Source organism: Homalodisca vitripennis, chromosome 4 (assembly GCF_021130785.1).
Source record: "Homalodisca vitripennis isolate AUS2020 chromosome 4, UT_GWSS_2.1, whole genome shotgun sequence".
Lineage (NCBI taxonomy): Eukaryota > Metazoa > Arthropoda > Insecta > Hemiptera > Cicadellidae > Homalodisca > Homalodisca vitripennis.
The window spans coordinates 164607799-164626989 of record NC_060210.1 but is presented as its reverse complement, the minus strand read 5'-3'; positions in this window follow the sequence as shown (position 1 = coordinate 164626989).

The following is a 19191-nucleotide window of genomic DNA, read 5'->3' as shown; positions in this document are numbered from 1 at the left end:
TTAGCATACCAAGAACATAAGACATAAACTCCAAGTAATAAGTAGATAAATTGGTTGTTCATAGCAGCTAACATGCTATCCACTGTGTTTGACGGGTCTTCGACAGAAGCGGGTCAGCAGGTAGGCCTTCAACGGTTGAAATTGTTCAATCACTCTGTCAACGCAAGATTTTAATGACAGCCATCTTGTTTACTGCTGGTGATAGTATTTTGTGGATTTCCTCTCTTGAAAAACTCTTGGAACTGTACAAAGGCAGACTGTCTCCCAAAACTTCTGCTGAAGTGAGCCCCAAGATTTCGGAGCAAATCCCTCCACTGTCTTTGGTAACTTCATACATGCTTTACTTGCCGCCAGGTGGATCATGTGGCAAGAACACTTGACACATGCAATGTGAGGGATTTCTATTTTCAAAAGTGAAAAAAACCGAATGATGCTGCCGCCACCATCACATTACATGTGTCAGAACTAAATCCCACTAAGTTTTTCAATGGGTATATTTTTTGATTTCAGCGAGTTCATCATACCAGTGAATAATTCATCAGCAGTGCTAGATTTGACTTCAAACATGGTCAAATAAATTAGTTTTTTGGCGTTTCCAGTTACATCATCAATATAGATAACTGTGAGGGCACATTGATTAACCGATGCCTGATCCGTTTGTCTCATCCATGATCAAGGAGAAAAACGATCCTGGTGCCCTTAGTTTTTGGTAAATCAATTCCATGAATGCGGGACCTAAGCCTTTTTTAATAATCACAGTTGTTGTTTTAGTGCGTTTCATACACAGTTTAGCAGCAATTTCTGAGTCCGGAAAGACCGATTTGCACAGCGGAATCAATGTATCCATCAGCGAAAAGGGCAGGTTGTTGGTTGCAATTAGGCCGGCTAATTTTAATTCTGCTCGTTTGACACTTTTATCTGTTGTAGTTCTTTGAACAATTTTTTTTAAGTCTTTGTTAGTGGCTATCTCCTTGATTAATTTTAGGTGCTTGAGGGACTTTCCATGACGCACAATCTCTGTTTTTATGCGCCCCCCATGACTGCATCACAGACACTACAATATGCCATGTCTTGTCCGGTTCTTTCTTTGACTTTTTTTTGTAGCCAGTTTTTGAACTGGGGGTCATTCAACCAGTTTGAATTGAATTTTCTTTCTTTTTTACTAGGCCTAATGGTGGCAGTATGGGTAAACCTAGACACAAATTTTTAGGCCTAGCAGCAGTTTTTGGTTGGGTGGTATTTGAAGTTGAGTGTACGGCTAGGTCTGTATCAAGCTCAGTTTCCTTGCTACTAGCAGCAATATTAACCTGGTCCTCCTCACTAGAGCTTTTGACCTAATGGTTCTGGATCATCTGGATCTATTCCTAAGTCTTCGTACTCCATTGGGATTGCAAGAGACATTGAACTAGGCCAAATAGATTTTTTGCTCGATTCACCATGTGAGCTTTCTACAAACGACTTGCTCTGTCTACTTTCATCATCTTTGTCTTTTTTCTCATCTTCATCTTTTCTTAGGCTTAGGCCTACCTTTAATAATAAACTTATCCATCTTAGTAACTTAAGTTAGTCCAATTAGAGATTCATGTCAATAAAGCTAGTTCAAAGTTAGATGGATTGTAAATGGAAAATGTAAATTAGTTAGGCCAACACTAACTATAGTTAGGTGATGTTTAGTTAAGCTTAGGGAAAACAATTATGAAGCAGAGCAGATAGGCTAGTAGTAGGTATTACAAAGCATAAATAGGACTAGGTCGTTACCTAGCTATAGGCCCCCTAATCATATTTACAAAACAAATGATTTGTATGAACTTAAAGCAGCAAAGCTAGCTCTCAAAAGTGTCATCTACACTCTAAAAATAATAGTCCCAAGAAGAAAAATAGCATTGCAAAAAAGAGATCTACGTTCTTAAGTTATATGCACTATAAAATATGGTCCAAGGGGGAAAAGATTGGCCAAGCACTAACTAACAGTTATGACATGAACACAATAAAAATAATGGGCTAGTCCGAGAAGAAAAAATATTGCTACATTTTTGTAGCCTATACCTTGGCCACAGTCTACACAATTTCACTACATACTTTACTATTCTAGGTCCACGGATTAAAATGCACGATAAAGAAAACTTGAAATCTTACGTATCTTGGAAAAACGTACTTAACTAAAGCCAACTCACACGGCTATGAAAATCTTATCATCCATTAAACTGATCAACTTATCTCAACTGAATAACTTCACTAGAAGAAATAAGAAAATAGAAACCAAAATTCAAGAGAAGAAGAACACTAACACTATTACTAACAGCATAGACTAATATCCCTGGTGTTGTTGTTATCATAGACTAACTAGCCAACCGTCCAATTTCTATCTTAGCATAGAGTATTAAAAACAACAACAATCTGAATACATATTGTAATATTATATCGATTGAATGTGTTTGAATGGGAAATCAATCAGGTTACCTGAAAGCGGAATTCTCAGTGTTCGTTGTTTTCCCTAATTAATTTAAAGTTACCCACCAATTTACCACCGGGGCAAAATTACCACCTGAAATACCACCGAGACCTTAAATTACCACAAAATGTGGTAATTACCACCCGATTGGCAACGCTGAACACAACATGACAACATTGACAACATGCCCATTGCCAACACGGGGAAGTGGAACCAAAGAGTTGAACAGGAACCAAAGAGGAAGAACGAATTTATTTTTTTTATTTTTATTTTATTATTTTTTTAAAGCCTCAGCTTTAAGCTATGCTGGCTTCGATGTACACTGATTTATTATACTGGTATTTTATTTGCAAATTACTCTGATTTAATATTGCACTGGTATTTTATTTTTGCATAGTACTCTACTAACCATGTCTATGTCTGATTGGACCTCCCGGGGATTTGAACCCGTGATCTCTCTGTTAGAGAGCCGAGACTATATCCATTAGTCTACGGAGGAGGACGAATTTATTTTACTGATTGAATTTTGGCCTCTTTTAAACTCGTTGGCGCTTTAAGGCAGTTAAATAGCCATTACGCCAAGTACATAATACACCACAACGTTTAAACATTTGTTCCATGTTTTTATTTTATTTTATTTTTTAACAAAATGTTATGTATATTTTTTATGTTTATCTAAAAAGACATTTGAATGTGCAGGCTTCAGCAGCAACGAAGGTGAATAGTTTCAGTACCTACTTAGTATTGGTTAGTATTCGTGGTCAGACCTCATGAAATTTCAATATTCGAATGTTACTATCGATTAATACTCGCATATATTAATGTAATAGTGGAGGGGTGTTTTTGCCATTACAGCGGACAGAATTAATAAAGCGAAACAATCAAGTAATTATTGCATTGAGAATAAAATGTAATTTAAAAGAAAGAATAATAATTATTGATGTATTAGGATGCGCTTCTTCCAGTATTTAGACAATTATTATTATTGTGTTTGAACAATGAAAAACCTATATAAAACACGCTATTGTTTAAACAGTTATATATTTAATTATAAAAAGTTATATATAAAATTGTAGAAAATAGTTAGTCAACTTACTGAGAATGGTTTCATTACTCTTGACATCAAATGCTGAAAAATTGTTGCTTTGGAGCCACTAATTATATATTTTAAGCAAGTCCCCCTTTTCTGAACTATGTAAAATATTGGAAGATTTTTCTTATTATTCCCTTTTAAAAGTCTCCAGAACAAAATATTAATATATCAGAACAGTTAACTTGATCACTACATGTATAACACACAAACCAATACTTAAAAATTTTATTTTTGTGAGGCCTTTCGATAGCATTACTATTGCGTTAATTTTTTACCCGGTGTGTTTTAAGTCAAGTTTTTAATTTCTTTTCTTTCCTTTAGTGCGTAATAGTTTTTCAGCCTCCATAGTCTTCAAAGTAGTAAGTCCCGTACCAGCGTTTAGTTTAACATCTTTTGTTTTATACTGTTGTGTTAAATTTTCTAAATTTTGCCATATAACAGAGTCTGATAATTAATTCAACTTTTGAAGTATTGTAAATTAGATTTTGATCCTAAAGTTTACATCAAGCATTGTGTAATTTTGATTTTGAATATTTTGAGAAGAGAACTTTTTATTTTATTTTGTTAATTTAAACCATTTTGGTGAAGTATACCTTTTTAGTTTCATTTTTAATTTTGATCAGACTCTAAATTAGATTTGACCGATTGAGAGACATTTTGAAGAAAAGCAAATCAAGATTTTGTAAAACTTTGTTAAATTTCGAGTGAAATTTAAAATTCGGAATAAATTAAGTATTTCCGAAAAGTTGTTCTGATTTATAGAAAATTAGCTCCAGACTTTATAAATAATATGTACTATAATAACGGTACAACTCGATGGTCCAAGTATAATTTTCTCTAGTATCAAGATCTCGTATAAAATCTTTTTTAATGTTACTTCGATAACTATTTTACGCAGTTCTATTTTTCACAATTGAACATTTTTAATAGAATACAGTATTGGTCGGCGGAACGTTTATTTACTCGTATAAACATCGTTGTGTTGGTGTTTGGGATGAAATATTTTAAGTTGGTAGTTTGCACTCGCCATGATGGAAAAGCAACTGTAACCTAATTGCAAAAATAAAAGATTAATTTATTGTACATGAATGTGTGAAATAAGGTTTGTCATAACCACAACAATTATTCATCACCGGATTTCAACAAAATTAAAATAGTTGAATTATCTTCAGGGTAGGGTTCAGTACTGCCATAATAGTAACTTTCATAGCAACAACATATTTCCTTCAATATACTACATTTCCTGTGCTCATAACAATACTATTATCTCAGTATAAAGTATAAAAAATTACAATAATTGATTTTTATTATCTTATAGTTATTGTGTTATTAATTGATTCCTTGGTCGTTCTAGGGCGCAATTTAATTAAACGGTGAATAACAATAATTATTATTGGCAAGTGCTTGACGTCCATATTTTATTTCTACTAATGTAATTGGTTGCTAGTTTCTCCAATATTAAACTGTTAGTTTCTTGTAATTTAAAATGTGACTTACGCTATATATTTTCTAGTTTTAACATTGCATCCATGTTAGACTAATGTGCAGCGTAGAAAACATTTTGGAACAACATTTTAAGGCAGGAAAGTTTCTTTTCTTAACCGGCAACATTTTAGGGCTATCTCCATACAATCCAAACTTACCTTCTAAGTTCAAGCATTTGCCCTCTTTGTACTCAATTGGATTGGTAGGTTTGTTCTCGTTGAACATACCATTAACTTTTGTTTATCTATTAAATAGTGAGTTAACATTTTCTTTGGTTGTTTTAATTTCACAAAAGTTGCTAGAATGTATAATGCCTATTGTGATCCTCATAAACGCTTTGAATGAACATGGAGAACTGAAAAATAACGTGCGATCCATTGTCTGTAGCGATCAACAATTATTTCAAATTGGAGCTGATATAGATTTCGACTGGATAAAAAAGTTGATTAGATATGGATTCTTCACCGTTTCATTTTATGCCCTAATATATTTGAACTTTCAGACTTACTATTTAATAAAAAACAAACAGATTGTCACTTATATGGACTTGTTATTTGCTTTGTATGCTGTAATTCACGTACTGTACAACTTGTATTTTAACTGGTATTATTCTACCACTATTCTTCTATTTAAACATCGGTTTAAAATCATGAATGAGCAAATAACATCACTTAAGCCTTGGAAAATTGGAAGAAGACTTGTTATCAAAGTTCTTCCCTACAATACTAATTGCAAATATAAAATCAACCGTATAAATTCTATTTATTCAACTATTTTGAGAGTAATGTACGCATTCCATGAGAAGTACAGCACAATACTTCTACTGAACTTTTTACATAACATAGTAGTTTTAGTTACTTGCATTCATCTCCTAATGAATGCAGTGTTATTTCCAAAACTACTATATAAGGCCACCAATGTACCATTCATTGCTCCAGGAGGAATTTCTTTGATTCAAAGTATTATTACTATAAGCCTGGCAACATTTAGCTGCACATTAACCAGTTCTGAGGTAAGTATAATTGATTAATACTGGAATATAACTATATTTATTTATATTCATACTTTGGGGTGGTACCTACAAACCATTATCGTTGGATAGTGTAAAAAATAAAAACAAATGAACAATGTTGTATTTTGCTTTTAATATGGTAGTAAAACAATATTAATAAAGTAGGTTGTATTCTGTTTTGCCATTACATAAAATATAGTGATATACATTTTTAAGTTTACAATTTAAACATACATTGAATGAACACAAGTAACAAACCGTTGTTACCATCAACCCCCTTGATTCCACTTAGGGCGGCAAGCAAACAGTAAAAATTCGGCATTCATAAATTTCCAAGTAATTCTTTTCTATTACTGGCGCAATGTGATCTTTCTGTTTTATACAATAAAATATATTTGGTAACCTGCGTTTAAAAATACATATTTTATTCATACATCCCATATAGTAATTGGTTTCCCATATAGTGTAATTGTATATAAGACAGCACTCTATGTCTTTAAGATGAGATTGTTGAATCGTTCTTCCTTCTTCCTCATATGCAATGTGCTCATTATAATAATTATCTGAGGGTACCATTTTCTTTATAGATTGAGAGTATTGAAAAAATATAAAAAATGTAATGATCTAACGAAGGCATATAATATTGTATACAACATCAATAAAAAGGTTCAAAGGTTCAAAATTTGAAATGACACGAAAAACATTAGGTATATAAACAAAACACATTACACCAGATCAAGGAAATATTTCTAGGTTGTATTAAAATATTAACATAATATACAAAGGTCTTTATAATAAAAAAACTGGCAATGCTGTTTTAGTATACAGATAAATGTTGATTTAGGAGAGTGATGCTTGCAAAGCGCGAAACCGAGGATAGTAGGATACTATATGAAAGAATACGACTAAACTAACATGAGATGCACATTTGTATATTCGAGAATACAGAATTATTCTTGCATTTAGTACCTTCTATGATTCTGTAGATATAAAAAACATTACATGTTTAGCATATGTGTCTCTATAACATTTAAAAATACGAGATACGTTATTTTCTAAAATGCTGTTTATAAAAATGTTCTATTATCAAACGTATAATTCGTAAAATAATATATTCTAATAGTGTTTGATACTAGTGATATTGTTCTGTATTACATTCCAAGAATATTTAGCTTGGACGTGTTGCAATGTTACTAATATGTATATAATGTGTAAACACATATATACACATATACATATTAAATGTATATGTACAAAACACACACACACACACACACACACACACACACACACACACACACACACACACACACACACACACACACACACACACACACACACAAATAAAACTATACAAATGACAATTTTTTCATAGATGTGAACAACTGCCATTTTGAAACTTGTAGATAACTGATACCGATACATCCACGTTGTATGTAAGTACAGGAACATTCGTGGTTGTTGAGATTAATTAATAATGTAAAAATTGTAGCAGTTATCAAGGTTACTATTATTTGTCATGATGTATATTCCTCAAAATTTATATGGCCATTATAGGAAAACCTTATGCGATATAATTTGTAAAATAAATATTTTTATTATTGACCTGATAATTCTAAAAATAATGTTAACTTTAATCTAATACGTATAATAATTAGTTTGCCACCATCTAGAAAGCAGTCGATGTCGTAAACGTGTTATTACAAAAATGTTTCAAGCTTTTTATTGTTTCTGGAACACACTCCATTGTTTATAATATGTTGTGGAACAGTCGTGATAAAAACATTTGCATAAACCAGAACCGCCGCCATCTTGAAACATTTAACTGATTTATCTTGGCTACTTAAATGTAAGCACTATCTTCGTACTAAGATTAATAAAACAATTAATATTCGGCAAAAACGATATAAGGCAATAATAACTCATTTATTTAATCTTTCGCATGACATTATTGAAATAAAAAACCAAAGCTGTGCATATGACATTTATTTTAATTATAACAATTATTTCTCATAATATTGATCAGCTCCAATCGATAACTCCTTAAAATATTAATACGTATGGAACAATAGCTACAATTCCAAGAGTAATCCAATTAATCTAATGATCAATACTGAAATGTCAGGTCTATGTAGTCATTCAGTAAATTGAGGTTAATTTAGTAAAAGTATACAGTGAAAATATAAAAGAGAAAATTGTGGACAAAAGTGACATGATGAATTCAATAGCATTACTTACAGCGTAGAACACAATTGAACAATGTATTCTTACACAAGTACACGTCGCAGAAATGTGGATTGTGGAAAAATATTATTTTGGGTTATGAGAGGTTTGGGGTTATCACCATACGATCCTGACGTTTCATTCAAAATAAGTTTGTTTTTGTTTACTTATTCCATTGTATTAATTTTATGGTATTCTATGCAAGCTATTGCCAGCGTTTCTTTAATTCAACGTTGGAAACTTTCTTTCACGGTCGTGTGTGGACTTGTGCAAAAGGCATGCGAGAGTTTAGTGCCAGTACTAGTGATCTCTCGGGCATTGTACGACAAAGGAAGAACATCGAAGAGAGTCATTGATGACATAGTCTACACCGATCAATGTTTATACAACGTTGGAATCGAAATTAGTACAGACGAGATCAAATGGATGTTCGAAATGTTTAACAAATTTATAGCTGTTTACATTACGGTTCTCGCAGGATTTGTTTTATGGATTTTTGTGAATATCAACAAATATACGTATGTTGCAAATGCAACCTTGGCAGTGATGTTTGCTGTGATTAATCTCAGCCACGTAATATATGCTGTTTATTTTATTTATTTCTTCAGTACTGTCATTTTAAGTTTTAAATATAGATTTCAAAGCCTAAACGAAGAAATTAAGTCATTGGTGGGCTCAAGAATTGAAGACTGCAGAAAATTAATAATTGTACGACCATATAATGCAGACTATGTACAGAAAATAAAAACAATAAAGTTCGTTCACGCAATATACAGGAAATTGCTTGTTGCACACAACGAGAGGTTTGGTGATGTAGTCTTGCTGCAGTTTTTCCAAGGCATAATCATACTAACGTTTAGTGTATTTTTCCTTGTCTGTATGTTTGAGGAAGGCACGTTTTCTAGAGATCGTGTTGTATATCAAGTAATGTTTATATCGTTAATCAGTATAATCCAAAACTTCAGTGTGATCGTTTGCGTTGTAACAATGTGCTGTGCGAAAACGAGCAATGAGGTATATCACGCACTGTTTTTCTTCTATTATATTTTACTTATTTATATTATGATGATTTTAAGATATTATGATACTGTTTTATATCATTAATAACAGTTTAAAATATATTATACTGTATATAGGTGCTCAAAGTAATTTTGTAATAACTCATAGTTCCTGAGCAATAAATGCAATAAGCCTTGGTTAAATGTAGTAAATTAGAAATAATCACTAACTGAGTGATCCTTAATTTTGTACAAATATTCCTACATATGCAAAAGGATCAACCAACAAAATATAATGCAATGTGAAATTATAATAGATAACTATATATTTACGCTTCGTTTATTGTACACATTCGCATATCCAAAGATGGCGTTTAATGCAATTACCACACCTTTAAAGTCATCATTTCTGGCATTTTATTTTATATATTTTAAATAAAATATATAGGCCTACTTTAATATTTTCTATGAGATTCATTTCGAAGTTTTATTTTTATTGACTAACATAACATATACGAAAACACCCTATCAAAACTACCCAAAAAAGTGAAGTTACAGAATTCAATGCATTTACTCAATTAAATACATAAATTGAAAAACCCAAGTTACAGAATCGTTTGATTCGTAATAAGGTAGATCTCTTTGGACAGGAAACCAGGTCACCAGTTTCAATATTTACCATGGTACTATTTACAAGTTTTATATTCATGCGTATGATTACATTATTATTTATAGACAACAACGTTGCATGGAACATGTATAATCAAACTGGAACTATAAAAAAATAATAATGAAGACCACCACCATTAAAATATTCCTTAACCTCACTACGAAATAATGTTTAAGTCTATTTTTCAAACTTGCATAGTTTAAAATCAAGTGGAAGAGTGTATAAATCTGGGTCAAAGTACAAAGAACTATTCAAATCCTTAATTATGATTAATTTGAAAGGGGTTTCTTCTATTTCTTGTATGATAATTGTGGAGTAGAGACCTTAGACCTACGCCTCATAGACATTTAATGCCTGGTGCAGTTCGACATGATAGGGATGAAAAGTTGAGTTTTTCTTAATTTTCAGCACATAGCTGAGACATGTTTGGAGAATTCTCACCACGCCACGGGCACTGTGGAGCTCTTGGTTGGTTGAGGAATAATGGCTAAATAAAAATGATCTGGCTCTTAGAACACCACATTTCTTCAAGGATCCAATGAAAAATAACTTAAATTATAATATTAAAATACATTTTGGTCATCTAAACGAAATTTTTTAGATTTACAATGCAAATAATTAATACAAATTAATTCCTTCTCTGAATTAAGATTTCATACTTTTTAAAATTAATGCTGAAAAAGGTCAGTTAAAGTTTATAGTATACAAAAACTTTATGAAAAGTGCGTAGTACAACATTGAACTCAGTAACGAGAGGGTGACAACAATTAATCAGCGGTGTCCTCGCTGCAATTAATTTGCTGATATTCTCGTATAGTTGACGAACCAAAAAATAAATGGACACATTTGACCAAAGTTACATTACTAGAGGCTTTAAAAAAATATGTTTACGATACAGTATCGTTATATACCTTTAGATCACAAGGGCTAGATTTTACATTTGTAATACCTTTTATCTAATTAAATATTATAGTATCGAAGTAATGTACACAACAATTGAAATATAATTAATGTCTGTTACAGGCCAACAAAATGGAAGATGTTATCCATGAGTTAATGAATGAAATCGAAGATAAAGCAATATTACATGAGGTTAGTGCCCGTAGTCATCATGCACTTGATTCGTAATCATTTAAACACGTTTACAAATGTTAGGGTGACGAAAATAATCATATATGTTGATTTCGGAACGTCTATGGAAAACAACTTTTACTAAACATTACACTTTTATACGGTAAAAATGGTTGGAATACTAATTTTAAATTTTTGTTTTTACCTATAACATTGTATTCTATATACAGGGTGATTGAAAAGTAAGTTGGAACCCTCTTACCTTTATTATAATTTTAGATATATAAAATCTGTTTGCGGCAATATTACTAGCTACATAGAACTACATTATTAATGATATTTTTCAAAATTTTGACCCTTAGTGGACAGGGGGTGGGGAGCAACTCAACAATTTCAAATAGCATTTATAGTCGTGTACCATATCATTTTAAAGATCTTGGTTAGTCAATAACAAATACACTTAAAGAATTGAAATCGGACCACTCTACAAGAAATGGCAGCCCCAAACGTATAGTGTTGAAAAGTAAGTTACAACATCCTTAACTTGTTTATTATTTTAGATATGTTAAATCTATTTACGGAACTCTATCTAAATCTAAATCTATTTACTAGCTACAAAGGGTTACACTAGTAATGATATATTTCATACTCTTGACTCAGGGGGAAAAGGGGTGCGGGTAACTCAAAATTTTAAATAGGACTTATAGTCTTGTAACAAATAATAATTTTAAAGGTTCCTAAACCGAGACTTCAATAAACCAGAATATCAATTGGTTACTAAATTTATTCGATAAAACTTTAAAACACAACACAACATTACAAAAGATGCAATCGAGCGAAGCGCAAACGTACACTTAGTTGTCCAACAATGCTTGGCTGTTTATACATTTATCTCGATTCTTCTAATATGCGCTCAGCTGTTTATATATCTATCTTCTGCCAACATACGCTCAGCTGACCAACAATGCTCAGCTGTTTATATATCTATCTCGATTCTTCCAACATACGCTCAGCTGACCAACAATGCTCAGCTGTTTATATATCTATCTCGATTCTTCCAACATGCGCTCAGCTAACCAACAGTGCTTAGCTGTCTATATATTATTATCTACCCTGATTCGTTCTAGAACAGGGGTTACTGAATTACAAATTACAACATTAAGTTGGGGTGCTATCCTAATAATAATTACGTACCTACGTCATACTCTGAATTAAAAACTGTAACTAAACTCAGTAGAAATTAAGTATTTGGTAACTGAATAAATCAGACCTTTCAAACGAACTGTTAGAAAATTGGGAAACTGACAGTAGTATTTTCTTTTTGTGTTTAAAGATAAAGTAAAAAAGTGTCTGTTACAGTCTAGCAAACATGATAAAGGCTATTGAAAACATTATAGGTGAATTAATGCCCGCAAGTATCTTTCTACAGGATGCTTTTGTTTGGTATGCTACAGTTGTTGTCTATTACTGTTATATTTCTTCTTACTGTATTTTGAATTTTCACAACTATTATGAAATGCAATTAGGTAAAATAAAGCGTGCCGTTTCATTAAAATTAAAATATTGCGATGATAGTGGATTAAAAGCAATAGATTAATAATATGAAAATAGTTTCATTTCAGTTTGTAAGTTATACTTAAACTTAATCGTTAATAGACATCATCATCTGAAATGTGGAAATATAGTTTAAAATAGTGAGTCGTATCAGCTAGAACTAAAATTTCAGACAAAAAACATTGATAGACATTAACTTGATACGTGTTCCAGCTTGAAAACTTCTCTCTGGAACTCATACATAGCAGAGTTGAGTTTACAGCATGTGGGTTCTTCACAATTGATTACTCTCTGATTACTAAGGTAAGTTTACAACAAATAAACCGATACAACGGAATATTAAAGGACCCTACAAACAAGGTATCGCATAGACGAGTAATACAGCTCTTACTTAGACCAACCTATATATTTTCAAGTTTCAATAGTTACTCAGTAATGATAATCACTCCAATAAGAATGTAAAACGTTCGATACTAACTTTAACATTTTAATAAACTAAAGTTAGGTGTTGTTATAGCTATATATTATTATTGACTAAGTTATTTATAGATTGTTTAAAGTACGACGTAGTAATGAACGCGTCTTTAATTTGATGTACGTATTTTCTTATCTTTCAAACATAAACTATTTTATTTCGCGGATTTATAAATTCACCGTATGCGATTTATAGCTATATGACGCTATAACTTCAGGATACGCAAATATGTCCTGAAATGATAAAATAAAACAATTCTTTCATTTAAAATGAACCTAGTTTGTAATTATGTGTTAGGTTAGTAATTTACCTGAAGAAGAGATCAGATTGCAAATCTCTAAACGTAGTGTTACTGATTTTTTAGTTTCACTGAACGATGTCAAATGTCCGGAAAATCCTGTTTCCTTCACAATCCTTCCATCGTCAGAAGTAAACTTCAAATAAAGGATTTGAATGTAATCAAGTAATCTGATATTAATTATCGTTAATTTTGTAAGTTAGTATTTTCTCAAATATTACACTAACGTGTTTTTAGTTTGTAAGACATTATAAATACTGAGAATTTTCTATGTAGTTTACAATAGTTTAATTACAACCTGAGCTTAATATATTTTGCCTTCTTTCAGATCGTAGGAGCAGTCGCCTCTTATGTCGTTATATTTCTTCAGTTTGGCAACATCGACTATCGAGAACTGGTTAATTTTATAAAAAACGAAACTAATAATTTTATAAAGTAGATAATTTGTTACTAGATATTGATAGATTGTTATTATAACTTTTACTATTCATTAGTGTATGTTAAAAGAACAACAGGATATTAATGATATCGTGTAAGCACAGTTGCCAAAATGGCAGTGTGTTCACAGGCGCACATCTCATGAACACAGAAACAGAACACACAATGTATGTTTGTGGCTAACTGTAACTGTATCCTACTATCTCAAAGTATTGCAAGAGTGAACTATTCAGTCATGTAGGAGTTAAGCATATTTATCTCGTTGCACCAGCATAAGTAGAAATGCTACGTTCTAAACTAAATTTGTTTCCTACCAATTGTATCTAATCGTAATTTTGTTTTTCCTTGTACACAAACACATACCTGAAACTGCATAAGAAATGCGATTCTTGATAATGTAGCTCATTTTAAATTCATTGCGAATAAATACACATATCGTTTAAGGGCTATTACTTTTTACTTCCTTGTCCTCTTAACTCTACAAAGTAACTCAAAATATAAATATAAAGTTTGCATAAGCATTTATTTATTTGTATACGAACATTTTCTCATATATTTGCCAAAACATTCGAGGATGAAAATAATGATATATATATTTTAAGTTTCCAGAGTTTCGAATTATGGATATGGTCAGTGATTTTGAGTGTTAAATCTTTAACACACTACTATTGTTACGCTGCAATGAGTATATACACGGAAAGTGAGGGACACGGAGTACCAGCAGAGCAAGTACTTTTTGTAATTAAATCTATAGTGAAAATTAAATCAGGACATTGTCATTTATACACGTTTAATGAATGTTAATGTTTGTTAAGTAAATTTCAAACTTGTAATATATAAATAGAAAAAGAGGTTTTTCCTGGCTACGTCCTTGCTTGATGTGTCTAAAGTGGTGTTATAGACAATTGTTTTGGCTGTGGTGCTGTGTCCCCATAGGTCTATTTAGTCCCAATAACAGACTTGGCCTAGTCGCTGATACAATCCCGGCTGTCCTTAATTCGGTACATGACCGGTGTCGCAATGAAGGTGTTTATCTTAATAGTAATTTCCCTTGTAATCACGACAGTAAATTGAGATTTGTATACGACCTCACTGCAATGGGTAGAAATAAATATTTATAGACGACCAGAATGGAAACCTCTTTTTCTTGGGGGGGGGGGGGGGGGGGGGGGTGTTCAGACAACTGATATTTTCCCGTAGTTAACAGAGAGTAAGGCCCCATTTTGTTCCGTAAAAAGTTCTTGTCCCGTGTCTTTGTTGAGAACGGTCTTTCAGAAGTATATTTCAGTAATACTGAATTATTTTAATAACAATAATCGTTTACTAAAAAATTAATTGATGATTGGGGGGGGGGGGTCCGAACCTCTTGGACCCCCTCGCTGGCTACGTCTTTGGCATCAAGGTTGAATCGATTTTACCTATAACTGGCACGAACACTTGAACGTTCTATGGAACAAATGATCGTTAACACTTCCTGTATTAAAAATTTGTAAAATCATATATTTTATTGATTTTGTGAGATTAAATAATGAAATTTGTTTTAGTAGCTAATTTACCCGTATTTTACATCAAGTGATCCGATAAGTGTGTACATATTTTATGTATTCTCATAAATACAAACTCAAACGTCTTTTGAAAGGCCCTTTTTTTAGATAAGTTTTTGCTCAAAACATGTTTTATAAATTTTTCATAATTTAGTATATTTTATACTGGATAAATGAAATAAGATATTAAATATTGGTTGACCAGAATACAGAAACAATCTTGTTCGTAAAGGTCTGCAGAAAGGGCAAAATAGTGATAGGATACTTATCAAATTCTTCAAAGTATATTTCTGAATTTTTTTCTAGACATTTTCTAGAAAAGATTGGAAATTAAAAGGGGGAAAAGTGAGAGACTTTGGAACAAAAGATGTATAGTATAGCCCAGAGCTAATAGCGTTTTCTACACAATAGTAATGGACGCACATAGTGATCCACAGATTTTAACCACAATTTACTTATACATTGTATTGTATATTTAAATTATCTACATTCGATTTACCATGATACTTCACAAAAGTCTAGAATGCTCATATATTTCAATAAAAATAGCATGGTTATTTAAATATAGAGTAATCGACTTTAGTCATGGGGTACTCTTTGAACTAAGAGGATATTCTATTTTTACAAAACTACTCTGTGCGTTTATGGGTGAATAGATTTGAATCAAAACTGCATTGGCACTCACATTGTAAGAAATAGAGTTTTAAGATGGCTGAACATTACTTTTTGAGCCAATGATGTGTAGTCAATCAAAAATTCTTAACGTCCAATAGCTCCATTATTTTTCACTAAATCTATACGTAAAGTTAATTGTACACACTGTCATACAAATAGTCTATCAGCATCTTTAAGCCAACGGGGCTAAAGTCCAGTACTAATGCCAAACAGAGTCCTTTGCCTCTCAGGGGTCAATGAATTTAAATACGACCTTGGGGCCATGAGCTCACATGAGCCTAGAACATCCTAAGCCTTGAAAGTTCTTAATACTGGAATCTCTCAGACAACTTCCAGATGATAATACCTCCTAACAGTCACAATCTTTCAGTGGGTAGGAGCTGCCAGTGGCAAGAATATCATAGATACCGAAAGTCTGCTCTTAAATATTGGAACTATCTAGAGTTCGGGAACTTCTAGAGACTGGAATCTTAATGAAAGCACTTCAAAAATTAGGATCTTCCAGGGATTAAATCTTATAAAGAGGGGCAAGTGTCGACTTTAGCTCCATTTTACCTTCTGACTAGTTCGGCGTCTGAAATTTGACACTGTCTGAGTCTTGACTCCTGAAACTGGAGACCACGTCTGAAGAGATACAAAAAGGTCCGTGACGAAATTCTAAAAGTTTAAAAACGGGCTCTGCATTTTTTATTAGAGACACCCTATACTACAAAAGAGGTCAATATAGTTTCCCAGCAGCCATCTAGTGTAAACCAGATGAAGAGAGGGTTCTCGATGTCTTATTACGTCTCCGACCTTTGAAAGGAACCCTCAACAGACCGGGAGTTTCGAGCGTTAGGGTCTATCCAAAGACAATAACTTTATTGATATAACAGGTTTCTAGGCCGAGAGCTCCCAGTTATCGCAAATTCTAGAAACTGACAGGTCACTCCCAGAATTCGGAAGATCACATAGACCAATACCTTCTATCCGATCCTTCCTCATGCCATGACCTTCTAAAGGGCAGAAACTCATAGAATAAATAACTTTTGATGAGCTTAATTATTCTTTTTGTGCGAACTTTTAAGATATACAGTTTGGATGCTTCGGGTCGCATACAACCTCCAAATAATGGACAGCATTATGTAATACATAGGTACTTTACATGGTGTAATACATGGGGATGGAGGTTTCTGGGGTGTACACGAAGCAATACACTGTTGGTGACCCCCATAAATTCATAGTTTCTAAAAGTTATCTTGCGGTGAAGAAATGGTATATGTAGAGCTCTTCAGAAGACAACTGGCTTCGAGCCAGAAAGTTTCATAGCTCCAAGTATAATAACCACGACAGAACTCGATCGTCATCTTGTTCCCAGCGCATCATCTTTACTTGTTCTCTTGTCTAAGTATATTTTAAACTCAGGTTATTTTATGACCGAGTTTGGATTTATTTTGAAGAATACACTAATTAATTAGCCCCTGGTAAGGCACATTATTAAGTCTAAAAGAAAGTGTAATTAAATTATTAATTGGGTTTAACCTGTTTACGGAAACTAATATATGAAGTATGTGAGAACACCCGGCTCAGGTATTAGTTTATATTCATGAATTTATTGTACACATGAGCTAAGACGTACCAAATGAGGTATGGAGTACCAATCCGGTAGATGTTTTCTTTTAGAGGCTTCCATGCACTCATACCTACATCTCACTGACTGTAAAACATAATATCGTCAGCCTTCAGTTTCTTCCTTTCTCATGTTGGGCTCTCTCTTCCTGGTCTTGTTCTCTTTCTCCTTTGCACTTTGGACCCTTAGTCACATTGTTTACTCGTGTTTCACGAAAAATGTACTTCCAACAACCCCGAGTTTCCCATTTTCGTCAACCTTTGTTCCCTATGTTGCTTTCCTAGAATCTCTTTCTCCATCATATCAAATCTTTCTCCTACTTCCTCCTCAGTTCTTCTACCCTTTTAGAGTCTTCTGTCATTGCCCTATTTGTCAAGGTCCAAAAATGCCAAAAATTATTTCCTTTAAGACTTTTAGATTTCCGTTGCATTTGAGCATTCAGCCAAAACCTCCTTTGTCTTTATCTGGCCATGATCGACATTTCGAATCTTCTTCGACGCCCCTAGGTAGGTAAGTCGCAGGGGTTGGAATATGTCCATGGTTCATCAGCCAATCTTCACTTAATGCTTCCAATATGGCGTGGCCGCTTATTAACAATCGTGTATGTCCTGTTCGTAGACTAATTTTGACTCTAATAAAAAGAGACATGATATGTATTGAACTTCTAAGGCAGCATAGCTAAAAGAGCTGAGGCTTAACAAAGAGAGAAAAAAGACCATAGCAAATGCTGGAACTAGTTTTATTTTAGCAGTGGTCACCCAGCTTAGGTCCGGAATCAACATACAAGGTGTCCGTACTATATATCACCAAGCCCTTAGAATAGAGGGAAGGCTGAAACGCCCAAGGGGTTAGGCCTGAATTGAGGACATTTTCTAGGGACATGTCACAGGCACCAAACATATTCTGGCTACCATTGCCAACCCTTTATTACTTATAATCGATAATCTTTTGAACTGTTCAACGCGCTTTTATGGACCCGTAGACAACAAAGGTATTATAATAGAGATATCCTTATTAATGTGCTAACGAGTTAAAATAGGAATTTTAGTGTTAGGCTGCGTTGTGTCAGACATCATCTGGCAACACTGATTCATTCGAAAAGAAAGATTACATACAAGAAAGATACATTGAGGGAAACCTCAGTATCACAGAAGCTGTCTGAATATCCCTCAGCTACAGTTGGTATCCTTATTTAAATGAAGTCTCTTGTTACACTGTATAGTTATTTGCTATATAAAAGGTAATATTATACATACAAATCTCGAAATCAACAATTTAATTATTTTCTCTAATTTTGTATCTGCAATTGTAGCTTTAGAGGGCTTCTCTAATGGGAACGATATTTGTGATTTTGTATTTCAACAAATAATTGAATTACAGAGGTGGTCCAAAAGTGTTGCAATAGACTCCCGGACATTCGGATATGGCAAAAAGGGTTATCATACAGTTCACATATACCAACATACTTAAAAGTTATTAGGTTTAATAAGTACGTAAATAATTTTAATTTAAATACCTGTATATTTACTGTTAGAAAGGCACAATGGTATAGACCTATACAAGATAACTTTCTAATATCACCTTGATTTAAAAG